Here is an 11,465-nt window from a genome sequence, read left to right as displayed (position 1 = left end):
AGTTTCCACGCTGGTTCTTAAACAAGTCTTCGAGCTCCCGGCTCCTCCCAAGGGCCTCCCTCTGGTTTACTCGGAAGCAAGCCGCCTTTGGGTCAGATGGACTTCTTGCTTCGAAGGACTGCGCAACCCTCCAGCCCTTTCCACGACGGCGGCTGAAGCGACTGGCGAGGCGACCCGGCTCCTTGTTCAGCCAGGCGAAATCCGCCGCACTCCAACTCGCTGCGACGGGGGGATGATTAAACCCAGCCAGTTTCTTTCCCACCTGTTCCTGGGACAGCTCCCCAGTCTTCGGGGTGCTCATTTGGACACCGCCAAGCTTGCCTTCCAAAGCCCAAAAATGTACATAAATGGGGGGGAGCTTTTAAGAAAGGGCCTCGCAAGAGAAACTGAGACCCGGCTTTAGTGGTTCATGTGTTCAGAAAACCCTCTACTGAGGTCAGAGGAAGCCTGGCACTGGGATGTTCCCGACCAGAGTTTGGTTCCGCCCCCCCCCCCCCGGGTTCACGCGGGCTAGGCTTGCCACCCGAACTTGGGCCATTTCCCCTCCCCCCAAAAGCCCACTTACCGTAGCAGAGCAAAACCTCCTCCCCTCCCCCCCCCAAAAAAAAATCAGCACTCCCCAAGGTAGCAGGAGGACTGCGGGCGAACAGGCCGGCGAGAGCGCGTTTCTCTCTGACTGGTGGCTGAGGTCCCATTGATTTCCCCTTCTCAGGTCAGAGGACTGCGGAGAATTAGGGACTGGCCAAGGGGCCGCCGCTTAGGAAGCCCGGACGCCCGGTAGGGCACGAAGACGAGAGCCAGGCTGGTTTGCCACCAGGCGTGCGGCGGCCTTGGCAGCAGGTTCCAGACGCCCCTCTGCCACTGAGTCCTCTCCCTCTCCTAGCCTCAGCCCGCCTTACGGGGACCTACCTCGGGGACTGAGCAAGCGATGCGCAACCCGTCAAGAGCTCTGGGCCTCAGGAGGCTTGCCCCCCACCCCGGGGTGCGGACTGCATAGCCTCTTGGGGGAAGTCAGCCGTCCGGGTTCTCCGGGAGCCGCACGAGGGCAGGATACCAGAGCAGTGGGCGTCTGCCAAGAGGAGCATCTCCCCGACTACAACCTGGCCCGGCCCGCGCTCGGTGGGGGTGAGGATGGAAACCACCCAGAGAGGGCTCTTCTGGGGCGCCGCGCTGCTCCAGCGCAAACCCGCATCCCTGAGACAAACCCGTCTGGGCTTCAGTCCTCAGCGACCTCGGCTAGACCGACCCGGTTCCGGATCTTCTCTGCAAGAAATCAGCGCGCCTCGGCTGGACACAGGACAGCTGGCTGAGAGCGATCCCCCAAGAAGAGAAGCTGCGGTCCCTGTGGTCACAGACTTGGAACTCGCGGCTTGGACAAAGTGGCGGGAAGGACAGTGCCCGAACCTTCGGGCTGCCGAATCTAGAAACTTTAGTTGGATCCCGGCTGGCTTTGTCTTGCGAATAAAAGGCCTTTTATAAAGAATCTTTAAAGGGTAGGAGGTTTTTAATTTATTTTATTTTAAAAAAACAAACCCTGGCATAAGCAATTTCCTTACGGCGATCACACGCGGCTTTGGCTTTTTAATGTTGCTCATTAGAACGAAAGAAAAATTAATCGGAGAGGGGGGGGGGGTTGTGGGAAGAGAAGAAGCGGCGGGGAAGCAAAGCGAACCTCGCGGCCGGGTTTCAAGGGTTTCCATTCCGCCGTTCCACCAACAGGGGGCAGCCTCAACCGCGAAAGGCCGCGGTGCTGCGGGGATCTCCACCTTCACTTCTTCATCATCTCCACCCTCCCGCCTTTCTTTTTGTTTAACTATTTCTTGAGATTCCTCAAATCAGCCAAAACTGGAGAAAGCCCCTAAAGGGAAGTATCACTGAAATTAATATTTTGGCCATTTTTTTTTAAAGCAGCTTATTTCCTCTTAGAGAACGCTCGAACTCGCCTCTCTCGATCCTGCCTATACGGGCAAAACCATTTCAAGGGGTGCGGAGAGCCCGTTTTCAAAGGCGGCCCCGTCCAGAGCAGCCTGCGATGCAAATAAGCTCTTTTACAGAACTCCCCTCCCCCCCCTCCCCATCAGCCAGGGTGGCTTCTCCGCCCGCGATCCTGGGTGGTTTTTTCTCTCCGTCTCTGCTTTAAAAACACAGGAAGGGGGGGGGGGTCTGGAAAGTTTGTTAGGGCATCTGGTTTTATGGCCGCTGTTTTAATACTCGCTCTCTGCCCTGGGTAAGTAGGCACGCAGACTGCGAGAGCCCCCTCGGCTCTGGTGGGTTGTAAAACGCAGGAACAATTGCACAGCCTGGGCGGCTGGGCGGCTTTCGAGTCAATGTTTGGCCATGAGCTATCCCCACCGCCTTCCACGCAGCTGGGGGGGGGGGGAGTTAGAGAAAGAAAGGAGGACAAAATTTTGCAAACTTTTACGAGCCTTGGTTTAAAAATCAGGAAAACCGCTCAAATCACCCTAGAAGGGGGAGAGGTAAGGGAGAAGGGATTTATTCCTCTGTACACACACCCCACACACAACCAAATTTAAATCAGCTCATCCCGGACCTTTCGCTACCTCCCCGAGAAGAGATGACTTTCTGGGTGACGCTGAACTCTCGCTGACCCCGCGACTGCAACTAATTTCGCATCCACTCGACAATTAAAAACAAACACAACAAAGCTCCGCAACCCGGACCGAGCCCACCCTCCCGAACAGCATCCAAGGGGCAAGGCCGGGGGGGGGGGGAGAGAGGGGGCGGCAGAGCCTTCGCCCAGACGAGCAGGGAATCCTTCCTGGATGCCAAGTGACAATGTGCCGGAGCGGAGAGAACCACATTTCGAGGGCAGGGAGCAGGAGCGACCCCGTCCAGGGTTTTTTTTTTCCCCACTGGCCCTCTGCCAGAGGCTTTTAAAGGCACAAGCCTCCACCGGGGCAGCCAGGCCTCTCTCTCTCCCACAGGCGCCCGAGCAGAGGGGCTGCGAAGGTGCGAGGGAGCCGCGCAGACTCGGGGGGGAGGCAGCGCGGGGGGGGGGGGGTTGGAATCCACATGAACAAGGACAAAGAGGCAATCGATCCTAACGCTCCGCTCCCTCCACCCTGAAGCGACGGGAACGGGCCAGGTCTAGATACTTCGGAGCAACAGGTTTGCGGACGGGCGAGAACCAAGGGGGGAGGGGGCTGTTGCACGCGACAGAAAAAGGCCCTCGCGTCAGTTTCACCTTCGCCAGCCCGGCCCAGAAATTCGAAGCCGCCAGCCTCCCCCCCCCCCCCGCCGCCCCCTCAGCGACTTCCCCAGCTTGCTCTTCCTAGTCGATTTCACTCCCGAGCCGAAGTTCCACGAAACAAATGCGCCCGGTTCTTCTCCTGCATCACTCCGAAGCAGCGGCTTCAGGACATCCCCCCCCCCCCGCCCGCCCGCCTTCCCTCCGCTTCCCCTCCCGAGCCATACTCACCTCCATTGTTGGGAAGGGGGCTAGAAGGAGGAGGGGGTGGGAAGCGGCTCAGGAACCCAAGTCGACTCTAGCGGCCAAGTAATCCAAGCGAGAAAGCCCAAAGAAGCCCCGGGCTTCGCGGTATCCTCCGAGGCACACCGAGGTCGGTAGCGGAGCTGACAGGCAGAGAAGCGGGACCGCCAGGCCGGCAGCTCCGGCGAGCGGGCAGAGAAGCCTCCTTCTCAAGGTCCATCCGCGATCGCGACGAAGCAGGAGAGAGAGAGGGACGGGACGGGTCCGGCGGCTCCAAGCTCCTCGCTGGGCTCACTCCAGCCTAGGGGGTAGCGTCGCTGTCGCCACCGCCTCCGCAGCCCGCGCGGGGCTAGGGGCTGGCTCGATGCTCCCCGGGCACTTCTGCAAGCTTTCCCCGCGGCTCGCCTTCTGCCTAGCCGCTGCCCTCGGGTGCCCCGGGCTGCCGAGCCGTGCCCCGGCTGGCTCCCTCCATTGCAAGCAGCCAGCGAAAGCGGTGCGGGGAGGGGAGGAAAGGGGAAGCGAGCCGGGCTCCTCCAGACCTGGCCAGCGAGCGAGCGAGCGAGCGGGCGGCTTCAGCGGCTGCCCCAATCCATCTCCGAGCCGGGGCGCTTGGAACAAGAAGCAGAAGCAGCCCCGGCTACATGGCGCGCGGCGAGGCTCTGGCGGGGCCCCTCCTCGGGCGTGGGTGCACTGCTGCGCTCCTCGCTCCTTCCAAGTGGAAGAAAAGTTGCAGCGCCCGCAACAGCGTCTCAAGGCGAGCGAGGGGGGCCGGGGAGCCCTCGCCGAGGTGCGCATGCGCCCCGCCTCCACCTATGGCAACCCAGCGCGAGGTCTTCGCTCGTACCTCCGACTGCGGCGGCAGCGGCCGGGAGTGGCGCTCCTTCCCCCGCCCGCCCCGCCCCGCCCCGCAGGCACCTCTAGGACGCGCCCGAGGAACTGCCGGCAGCCGCGCGCTGCGCCTTCGTTAATCCGGAGTAGCGGCGCCCGCAGATCCAGGCACGCGAAGAAACAAGTCCCAAGCAGCAGCGCCCACAGCGCGCTCAGCCTCGCTTAACCCTGACCTCTCAGCACCACCCTTTGGGACTGTCTGACGCGGATGACAAACCCTTCCCGATGCCACCACGGGTCCGCTCTAACAGGCGGTGGTCACTCTGGATGGGATTTTGTTTATATAGTTCGACGGGGTGGGTGTGTGGTTTTTGTTTCTTAAAACTAATGTAATTAATATTCGGTGACGTTACTTTGTTTCTTAGGTTGTTGTTTAACGCTCTTGGCAGGCGAACAGTGTCAAGGGACAGACGGTCAATGCCGCTCTACCGCCGTCTCTCCTCCTTTTTAAAAGCAAGGGACAAGTTTTAGTTCGGGGTCGAGGCAAGGTGTGAGCCAAAAAACTTAATGTGTAAGTTCAGAGCCCACCCTTGGTTGTCCGGCATAGGAACCGTAGTGTCTCTGAACATGAGCAGAGTCCTTTTTCTTCAGGAATGACTAACCCCACCAAAGGTAGAGGCCGTGGTTTCGACGGTGCCTCTCCGTCAGGGGCTAAGAGCAGCCATGGGCAGGCTTTTCAAGGACGACTCAGTTGTCGTGTGAATACCTGGGACAGAATAGAGATCCACAGATGTCTAGGACTGTAGCCGTATGAACTAAGAACAACACTGTTGAAGATAGAGCCAGGTGGGTAGCGGGGTTGGTCTGAAGCAGCAGAAGGAAGTTTGAGTGCAGTGGCACCTTCAAGACCAACAAAGTTTTGTTCAAGGTTTTGTTCTAAGCTTTCGTGTCTCTGAGGAAGCGAGCTTGCGCACGAAAGCTTAGACCTTGAATAAAACTTTGTTGGCCTTAAAGGTGCCGCGAGAGTTTTTGTAATATGAAAGATAACTCTGATTGGCTGGAGAAGGTGGAAGTTGGAGGAGACATTGCTAAGCCTTGCAGTCCCCAAATGTTTATGTAGAAAGATGCATAGGATCTAAGACTTTAGAGGAGAGTATGGTATATATAAACAGTGAGTGGTATTTGATTTTTTAAAAAGAAAGAAAGCATGACAATGAGTAGATCAGTTCACCAAGATAGCTTTATTTTTACTGTCATTTATTTGCCTTCCCTCCCATCGGGCCCTAAAAGCCATTAACACTGTATTGATCAAAATCTCAAAGCTTATTAATGAATCAGTCCTACCTGTTCTAGGCTGTCCTAAGTATCTACATCCTGGCCAACGGTATTATGAGGACCTCCCCCCTCCCCGCCATTTCAGTCGACCGGAAGGCAAGCAAAACCCATCCTTCTACCCTTGAAGAGCCAAAGTGAGTCCATGGACCGATGGCCTCCAGGAAACGCTCCATCAAATGGAGAGACCCAATCTGGACTGAATTTGCAGAACAGCACCAGGGTCCATCCAGACAGGGGGCCTGCCCTCGGGGTATTGACCAGAAAGTAAGCCTCCCTGGAAATCCTCGGGGTCTACTCCCGAGTAAATGCACGCTGCACAAAAACGCGCGTCTACTCTGCGCCCTAACGGGTTCGCCCCCTTTGCAAGACTGCGATCCTAGCTACTTGGGCGTGGGAGGGAAGGATACAGTCCCTTTCAACCCGCTGAGCCCTTCTTCTCCGGCGGAGATACGTCTCGGCTGGGGGCGGCGAGGTCCCTCCCGCCCACCCCCGCGACACGCACACAACCCCCCGGCTCGCTTCGCTTCTCAAGCGCGCCTTTCCGTTGTCCCTTCGGCAGGCTGTTGACAAGCCACGCTAGGTTGCGCCCGGCAGGCTGTGGATGCCAAGGCGGCGGGAGGGGGGGCTGCCTTTTTGTGCCGCCGGCGGCACTCTGGCCACCCTTCTTCCCCGCCCCTGTCCCAGGCACCCCTGGCCCCGGCTGAGGGAAGCCCACTGAAGCCAGAGGAGCCGTGGCCCGCCAAAGGCCCGGGACAGTCTGCCAAAAGCTCCCGAGCCTGCGCCGCTGCTCCGATCCCCTTCGCTGCCTTGGTTGGGGGTTCCTCTCTGGGGGAGGGAAGTGACGCTGTGGTGTCAAACCTCCATCCAGGTCACCACCCCGGCCCTTCTTCCAGAAGCCCCCACCCACCCGGCTGGGAGCTGGCTCGAAAGAAAGGTGGGGAAGTTGGGGCCGGCAGAATTAGGAAAGCCCTTTCCAGTCACTTATGACTCTGTCGCTTCTGTCTCCTCCAGTCGTTTTCTAGGGTTGCCAACCTCCAGGTGGGGTCTAGATATCTCCAGCTTTTACAACTGATCTCCAGTTGGCAGAGATCAACTCCTCTGGAGAAAATGGCTGCTTTGAACGATGGACTCTATGGCACTGTACCCTGCTGTGGCCCCTCCCCTCCCCAAACCTACCCTCTCCCAGATCCACCCCCAAAGTCTCCAGGTATTTTCCAGCCCAGACCTGGCAGCCCTATTTGTCCCACAAATGGCAAAGAAATCCAGATTGTGGAAACGCAGTACCACACGGCCAGGGGACACATGAAACACAGAGTCAGCCCCATTTGATCTTGTTGTGAGCAGCATTTTCCCAGTCTCCCCTTGTAAATTCACTTCTGCAAGGCACCCATTTTTTTCAGGCTCAGACCCCCATTATCCACCCCTTTCAAATACTTTCAAAATATTTTAATAGCTACTGGGATCCTTTAAAAATGAATAAAGGTGAATATGTCAGCCTACCTTGTAATGTTGTTTTTAGTGTCACTCTGGGAAACTTGGTGAAGTCCTTTGCCCATTAAAGCTCTCTAGGTAAATACCGAACATTATTCTTAACTTACAAAGGTAGACTAGAATGCTAAACTTCCTTTCCTGGCAGTCAATTGCTTTCCCATAAAAAGGACAACCTTCAATGTACACATGCTTAACATTCTTTTGTCTCCCATTAAACGCAGTGGGATTGACTGACTTCCAGGAACATGAGTAGGGTTGGGCTATCAGTGTTCCTGATGTATCATAGGAGGCCCAGAGATTCAAGACTGCCAGGGCTTCCTGAGAGATGATGAGATTTAGGTAAACCAGGAGTCCTGACTTAAAGCTCTAATAAAAGGTGGGCTGGGTACAATCACAGTGAAGGAAACGTTATTATTTTACCACTTTGACTTTATTTTACTATTTTTTTTAATTTTACTATTTTTACTAACTCTCCAATGTCTCCATCATCTTCCAGACCACTTGGAGGACAGGAGATGTGCCACGAGACTGAAGGAGGGCAGATATTATCCCAATTTTCAAAAAAGGAAGGAGGGATGACCCAGGAAACTACAGGCCAGTTAGTCTGAGCTCAATCCCAGGAAAGATATTGGAGTAGATTTTAAAGGGATCAATCTGCGAGCATCTAAGGGACAACTTGGTGATCCGGAGAAGTCAGCACAGATTTGTCCCCAATAGATCCTGCCAGACCAACCTCACTTCTTTCTTTGGTCGCATGAGGAGCATACTGGATCAAGGGAATGCTGTTGATGTTGATTTCAGTAAAGCTTCTGACAGGGTGTTATGATGTTATGATAGGTAAACTGTGGGCTGGACTCTAGGATAGTCAAGTGGATAGGAAACTGGTTGGAGAACCACACTCAAAGTGTTGTCAATGGCATTTCATCTGAATTGAAGGAAGGGTCCAGTGGGGTGCCACAGGGCTTGGTTTTGGGATCAGTGATCTAGATGAGGGTTTGGAGGGTCTACTTATTAAATCTGCAGATGACACCAAATTGGGAGCAGCAGCAAACACACCATAAGATAAAGATAGAATTCAGTGAGATCTGAACACACTGGGAAAGTGGGCAGATGTGAACAAGATGCAAATTAACAAGGATAAGTGCCAAGTTCTACATCTGGGTAACAAAACCAGCATATTGACCAACATGAATACTGGATGAGGGCTACCTAGACTTCTAGGTAAACATGTGTGTGGACAAGATCTTGGGTATGGGTGGACCATAATTTAAGTTATGAGAAGCCAGTGTGATGCAGTGACAAAAAAAGCTCATGCCATCTTGGGATGTACCAACAGAGGCATAACACCCAAATTGCAAGATGGCATAGTCCTGCTGTACACTGCATTGGACAGGCTGCACCTGGAGTATCGTGTGGAATTCTGAAGGCTTCACTTTAAAAGGGATGTGGACAGAATAGAGCAGGAGCAGAGGAGAACCATGAGGATGGAAACCAAGCCCTGTGAGGAAAGGCTGAGGAGAGACTTGGGAATGTTCAGTCTGGAGAAGAGGAGGTTGAAGGACATGATGGCTCTCTTTAAGTATCTGAAGGGCTATCACTTAGAGGAGGCAGGGAGCTGTTCCTGTTGGCAGCAGAGGAGAGGACTTGCAATAATGGGTTTTAAAGGGGGCAAGAAGGTACCAACTGGATATTAGGGGAAACTTTTTAACGGTAAGTTACTGAACAGTGGAATCAGCTACTGAGGGAGGTGGTGAGGTCCCCCTCACTGGCAGTCTTGAAGCAGCGGCTGGACAAACAGAGATGTTGTAGGCTGATCCTGCATTGAGCAAGGTGATGGATGGCCTGTATGAACCCTTCCAACTCTGTGATCCTCTGTCCTAGAATTAAGTCCTGACTCCAGATTCTGAAAGCAGGCTGGTAAGCTGGGACCTGCTTGCAAGTTACAGACTCACAGGGCCCACTTAAGCAGAGTGACACTCTTCTTAGTCCACTGAAATCAATGTCACTGCTCAGGATGGCACTGTGTACATTTTTCAGTCCTAGGAAAACCTACCAATAAGTATCAAGTCTACCACTGCCTGATTCCTTGTCTACCTCTCCCTCTGTACTCCATCTCCATCAGTGCTGCCATCCTCCATCTTTCCACAGTGATGAACTGAAGGGCCTACTTGTAGCCTGACCAAAGCTAGGAGTGATCAGCTGCAGCAGCCAGGATCTTTGTATTCACTCTCCACTCTGCCTCTGCTCCTGCTCCTGCCAGGCAGCAAGCTCAGCTGGGTGGAAACAAGTGGTGCTGGACTTCTGACAGGCACAGCCAGGGGTCTTGACGTCCGGGTACTGCTGACCTGCTGTGGTGGGGAGCCGCCAGTGTCCAGCAGCATTGTCAGAACTCTAGCCAGTGGTAGACTCCCTGCTGGCACATGTGTGCCCCAGCAGACGCCCTCCCGACTAGTTCAAAGTGAAATTCTGTCATGGACTCCTTATGGTCTAAAGCCCATGCCGATTCATAGTCTTCATTTGGCCAGATTGGGAAAGGGACAAAGAACCAGCCATTTGTACTTGCAACTGATACAAGGCCATTTGGGACACTGAGGAAGGTAGAGGAGCACATAGCAAAAGAGACGCGGGGTGGTAGCAAAAGTTCTTCAGAGACACGAGGCTGGATCCTACCAGCTTTTTTGCTCAATGTCCTGATTCCGCCTCTCTATCACAGTTCCCGCTGATGACCCGAAACAGAGCAGGGGAAGGGAAGGGAAGGGAAGGAAAGGGGAGACAACTCTTCCCCAACTGTCCCATTTTAGACATGGGTCAAATATTCCCAGGTTACACGTTGAGTGTGGGAGAGACTCCTGACTTTGGCATCCTCTTTCCGATATGCAGCAGGGAGCACTGGACCTGCTCTGCACCCTTCCTCACTTTCAGTGGGTTGAGCAGAAACAGCTTTAGCGTCTCCTCCGCTTTTTGCGTGCGTGGACGAGAACTCTTGGAGATCCCCCTGGCACATACAACAGGTTTTTCAGCCATTCACAGAACAGTTTCTTCGCTGAGCAACAGTGAAGGTCCAGGGGACCCATCTTTGGCTGCCTCTTAGGGTTCGACGACCTCTCGGATCCGGGCCCGCCCGTCTGGCGGAGGGGGGGGGGGGCTATTGCCCCATTTCCGCGGAGTTCTGTGCCTTAGTTCCCCTTCTGCAGAGAACGCAGAACTCGCCACACCTTCGGGGCGGATGTGCTAAGGAGGCGTGGAGGGCTTCGGCTCGTTGGAAGCGAGGGGGGGGGGGGCGGTCCACCCAAAAGTTGCCGCGCGGGGGTGGGGGGAGGCCGGCGTGGATGCCGCGGCCGCCCAGAGCCCTTCCTGCCGGCGCCGCGGCCCCTGAAGTGCGGGTCAAACGGAGCCTCCGGAAAGGTCCGCCTCACGCCGCTCTCGGGAAGAGGCTCCAGGGCCCATAAAACAAGCCTCGGTCCCGCTTGGCCGGGCCCACCTTCCGCTCTTATCTGCGCCGCGCCAGACTGCGCCGGCTCGTTATCGGGAGGCTTTATGATCGCCGCCTCTGCCGTTCAGCAGCCCTCGCCGTGGTTCCGGGGGGAGGCGGAGGATGAGCCCGGCCTGCCTGTCTCCCGAGGGAGGCCCAGCCGCCGCCCGCCCGCCGCGCTCCGGCACGGCACCCAGGGCTCGCCAGCAGCCACAGGACCAGCGGCGGCCAGGGGGTAACGTCCGAGCTGGCCGGGACATCAAGGCGAAGGCGCAGCCGCGGGGGCAACGGGGATCCTCCTTCGCACGTCCTAGCGCCGCCGAGGACCCCTGCCGCTCAGGGAGGTGTGCCTTCGATTGTTCGGGGCAACAGAACCAGAACTGTAGTGGGGGGGGGGGGGGGCGGGGATCCAGCCAAAGTGAAAAACTTCAAAGCAGTGTCAGCCCCACCAGACATTTGGGCACCAGAGGGAGGGAAAATCCAAATGGCGCTCTCCCTCCCTCATAAATGAAACCGTGGACAAGAATGTGCTTCTCTTTGATGCCTCCCCTCCCATCTGTTTCCTGCCTAATGGTAGGGAACGTCCAAGACCCACCTACACCTTGATTTTTGCTGAGTGGCATCATGCCATTACTGCCATATCTCGATGAATCGCCATAGATCAGAATTTTGTACCATCTTTCTATCTCTGCAAAAGCCCTGCCTTTTAGTGGAATCTCTTCAGAGTTTTCAACCACCAGCCATGGTGGCCCTCAGGACAAGTTACCTGAGGGCAGAGTAGGATCACACATATGCTTCCCCAACCCCTGAGATTGCTGTCTGCATATTGTCTTTATCTGTGCTGGTGTGTGTCCTGTCTGTACATTTCTCCCCATAAAACCTGAACAT

The sequence above is a fragment of the Heteronotia binoei genome, chromosome 5 (genome assembly GCF_032191835.1).
Source record: "Heteronotia binoei isolate CCM8104 ecotype False Entrance Well chromosome 5, APGP_CSIRO_Hbin_v1, whole genome shotgun sequence".
Lineage (NCBI taxonomy): Eukaryota > Metazoa > Chordata > Lepidosauria > Squamata > Gekkonidae > Heteronotia > Heteronotia binoei.
Note: the sequence above shows the minus strand (reverse complement) of the source record.